Source organism: Micromesistius poutassou, assembly GCF_964030765.1.
Source record: "Micromesistius poutassou genome assembly, contig: SCAFFOLD_5667, whole genome shotgun sequence".
Classification (NCBI taxonomy): Eukaryota; Metazoa; Chordata; class Actinopteri; order Gadiformes; family Gadidae; genus Micromesistius; species Micromesistius poutassou.
In genome coordinates, this window is record NW_028177589.1 from 5,001 (window position 1) to 10,000 (window position 5,000).

Here is a 5,000-nt window from a genome sequence, read left to right on the forward strand (position 1 = left end):
AACGAGCTCACCGCTGTCACCACTCTGGCTTGGCACTCGACACTCAGGGTGGGCGCTGCATGTGGGGTTAGCCTGAACACAGCGCCCGGGGTACCGGGCTTTGAGAAACAATCGTACAGGCGGACCGTGGCTGTCAGGAGTAGAGTTGGACCCCCGTGTAGGTCAACCTATCCAGAACCACGGCCCACCCTCGTAAGACAACTGGGACAGACGGGTCTACTCGGCTACTCGCTTCGGTCGCACGACCGCCCTGAGGCGGAGGCACTGCTTTCGGGCACACGGTGTGAGGCACCCTTCATGTGGAACTATAGCCACAATGGGGCCCTCACTGGGGTGTGCCGCTTATGCAATTTCCGTCGAACGCTCCTCGTAAGGACGCGGGGCCTCCAGTCATCCTCTTGACTGTGCACCTACTGTCTCCGACCTATACTAGGATGGTGGTATGTCCTTCCAACACAGGGGTCAAACGTGTAGTAGGCGAAGCCCAGGGTTTTACAGGCTGCAGACTGCTATTTTTCTTGTTTTCGGTACCCCTGGTGTAAAAACTCGAAAATCCCAACCCATGGTAGACTAAAACCAACCCATGGTATACTAAAACCAACCCATGGTATACTAAAAGCTGCCCCTGGTAGACCACTGAGAAAAGACTCTGTCTGATTTTTGGATTTTTCTCTTTTTCCTCAAAATCAGACAGAGTCCCATAGTTAGTGCACCATGGGTTGCGTTTTTGCAGAATTACAGAAAAGACTCTGTTCAATTACCAAAAGACGTCCCATGGTAGCACAAATTTAAATTGAATTCATCCAGGCTTGGGGTCACTCACTACACTATTCAGTCCGACATGGTGAGCCTTTTCGGACTCACACGCGACGTGTTCCCCCTCCTCTGGAGGGTCCACAGGACCTCCAGGCTTGGGGTCACTCACTGCTCCACTCAGTCCGACATGGTGAGCCTTTTCGGACTCACACGCGACGTGTTCCCCCTCCTCTGGAGGGTCCACAGGACCTCCAGGCTTGGGGTCACTCACTACACTATTCAGTCCGACATGGTGAGCCTTTTCGGACTCTCACGCGACGTGTTCCCCCTCCTCTGGAGGGTCCACAGGACCTCCAGGCTTGGGGTCACTCACTACACTATTCAGTCCGACATGGTGAGCCTTTTCGGACTCACACACGACGTGTTCCCCCTCCTGTGGAGGGTCCTAAACACCTCCAGGCTTGGGGTCACTCACTACACTATTCAGTCCGACATGGTGAGCCGTGTCGGACTCACACGCGACGTGTTCCCCCTCCTCTGGAGGGTCCTAAAGACCTCCAGGCTTGGGGTCACTCACTACACTATTCAGTCCGACATGGTGAGCCGTTTCGGACTCACACGCGACGTGTTCCCCCTCCTCTGGAGGGTCCTAAAGACCTCCAGGCTTGGGGTCACTCACTACACTATTCAGTCCGACATGGTGAGCCGTTTCGGACTCACACGCGACGTGTTCCCCCTCCTCTGGAGGGTCCTAAAGACCTCCAGGCTTGGGGTCACTCACTACACTATTCAGTCCGACATGGTGAGCCGTTTCGGACTCACACGCGACGTGTTCCCCCTCCTCTGGAGGGTCCTAAAGACCTCCAGGCTTGGGGTCACTCACTACACTATTCAGTCCGACATGGTGAGCCGTTTCGGACTCACACGCGACGTGTTCCCCCTCCTCTGGAGGGTCCTAAAGACCTCCAGGCTTGGGGTCACTCACTACACTATTCAGTCCGACATGGTGAGCCGTGTCGGACTCACACGCGACGTGTTCCCCCTCCTCTGGAGGGTCCTAAAGACCTCCAGGCTTGGGGTCACTCACTACACTATTCAGTCCGACATGGTGAGCCGTTTCGGACTCACACGCGACGTGTTCCCCCTCCTCTGGAGGGTCCTAAAGACCTCCAGGCTTGGGGTCACTCACTACACTATTCAGTCCGACATGGTGAGCCGTTTCGGACTCACACGCGACGTGTTCCCCCTCCTCTGGAGGGTCCTAAAGACCTCCAGGCTTGGGGTCACTCACTACACTATTCAGTCCGACATGGTGAGCCGTGTCGGACTCACACGCGACGTGTTCCCCCTCCTCTGGAGGGTCCTAAAGACCTCCAGGCTTGGGGTCACTCACTACACTATTCAGTCCGACATGGTGAGCCGTTTCGGACTCACACGCGACGTGGTCCCCCTCCTCTGGAGGGTCCTAAAGACCTCCAGGCTTGGGGTCACTCACTACACTATTCAGTCCGACATGGTGAGCCGTGTCGGACTCACACGCGACGTGTTCCCCCTCCTCTGGAGGGTCCTAAAGACCTCCAGGCTTGGGGTCACTCACTACACTATTCAGTCCGACATGGTGAGCCGTTTCGGACTCACACGCGACGTGTTCCCCCTCCTCTGGAGGGTCCTAAAGACCTCCAGGCTTGGGGTCACTCACTACACTATTCAGTCCGACATGGTGAGCCGTGTCGGACTCACACGCGACGTGTTCCCCCTCCTCTGGAGGGTCCTAAAGACCTCCAGGCTTGGGGTCACTCACTACACTATTCAGTCCGACATGGTGAGCCGTTTCGGACTCACACGCGACGTGGTCCCCCTCCTCTGGAGGGTCCTAAAGACCTCCAGGCTTGGGGTCACTCACTACACTATTCAGTCCGACATGGTGAGCCGTGTCGGACTCACACGCGACGTGTTCCCCCTCCTCTGGAGGGTCCTAAAGACCTCCAGGCTTGGGGTCACTCACTACACTATTCAGTCCGACATGGTGAGCCGTTTCGGACTCACACGCGACGTGGTCCCCCTCCTCTGGAGGGTCCTAAAGACCTCCAGGCTTGGGGTCACTCACTACACTATTCAGTCCGACATGGTGAGCCGTTTCGGACTCACACGCGACGTGTTCCCCCTCCTCTGGAGGGTCCTAAAGACCTCCAGACTCTGGGCTACTCGCTGCACTATTCAGTCCGACATGGTGAGCCGTTTCGGCCTCACACGCGACGTGTTCCCCCTCCTCTGGAGGGTCCTAAAGACCTCCATACTCTGGGCTACTCGCTGCACTATTCAGTCCGACATGGTGAGCCGTTTCGGCCTCACACGCGACGTGTTCCCCCTCCTCTGGAGGGTCCTAAAGACCTCCAGACTCGGGGCTACTCACTACACTATTCAGTCCGACATGGTGAGCCGTTTCGGCCTCACACGCGACGTGTTCCCCCTCCTCTGGAGCCTCCAGAAGACCTCCAGGCCGTTCTCTGCCTTCTTCCCCTGGAGCCCCCCTTACACACGGGATGGGCTATGTCCTTCCAACACAGGGGTCAAACGTGTAGTAGGCGAAGCCCAGAGTTTTACAGGCTGCAGACTGCTATTTTTCTTGTTTTCGGTACCCCTGGTATAAAAACCCGAAAATCCCAACCCATGGTAGACTAAAACCAACCCATGGTATACTAAAACCAACCCATGGTATACTAAAAGCTGCCCCTGGTAGACTACGGAGAAAAGACTCTGTCTGATTTTTGATTCTCTCTTTTTCTCAAAATCAGACAGAGTCCCAGAGTTAGTGCACCATGGGTTGCGTTTTAGGAGATTTACAGAAAAGACTCTGTTAAATTTCCAAAACACGTCCCATGGTAGTTTAAATGGACTTTGTGGTTTCTTTAGTTCATCCAGGCTCAGGGGGACTTGATGTTCTTGCCAGTCCGGGATGGTGGACTCTCTGGGCCTGCCACAGGACGTGGTCCTGGTCCCCTGGAGGGTCCACAAGACTTGAAGTGGTTTTTGCCTCTTTTTTCTTTCTTTTTTTCCTCAGACACACACGGACCAGGCCTCCCCCTACAACGTCCCACACCCCCAGTCCCGACCTCCATGCCTCCAGAAGACCCCCCAGCAACACCCCCACATGAGGGACCCCAGGTCCAGGCCCCGGGGGACCGGGACCGGGACCCGTACTGGGCCAGCACCCAGACCCAGACACACACGGACCAGGCCTCCCCCTACAACGTCCCACACCCCCAGAGCCGGCCTCCATGCCTCCAGCAGACCCCCCAGCAACACCCCCACATGAGGGGCCCCAGGTCCAGGCCCCGGGGGACCGGGACCGGGACCCGTACTGGGCCAGCACCCAGACCCAGACACACACGGACCAGGCCTCCCCCTACAACGTCCCACACCCCCAGTCCCGACCTCCATGCCTCCAGAAGACCCCCCAGCAACACCCCCACATGAGGGACCCCAGGTCCAGGCCCCGGGGGACCGGGACCGGGACCCGTACTGGGCCAGCACCCAGACCCAGACACACACGGACCAGGCCTCCCCCTACAACGTCCCACACCCCCAGTCCCGACCTCCATGCCTCCAGCAGACACCCCAGCAACACCCCCACATGAGGGGCCCCAGGTCCAGGCCCCGGGGGACCGGGACCGGGACCCGTACTGGGCCAGCACCCAGACCCAGACACACACGGACCAGGCCTCCCCCTACAACGTCCCACACCCCCAGTCCCGACCTCCATGCCTCCAGAAGACCCCCCAGCAACACCCCCACATGAGGGACCCCAGGTCCAGGCCCCGGGGGACCGGGACCGGGACCCGTACTGGGCCAGCACCCAGACCCAGACACACACGGACCAGGCCTCCCCCTACAACGTCCCACACCCCCAGAGCCGGCCTCCATGCCTCCAGCAGACCCCCCAGCAACACCCCCACATGAGGGGCCCCAGGTCCAGGCCCCGGGGGACCGGGACCGGGACCCGTACTGGGCCAGCACCCAGACCCAGACACACACGGACCAGGCCTCCCCCTACAACGTCCCACACCCCCAGTCCCGACCTCCATGCCTCCAGAAGACCCCCCAGCAACACCCCCACATGAGGGACCCCAGGTCCAGGCCCCGGGGGACCGGGACCGGGACCCGTACTGGGCCAGCACCCAGACCCAGACACACACGGACCAGGCCTCCCCCTACAACGTCCCACACCCCCAGTCCCGACCTCC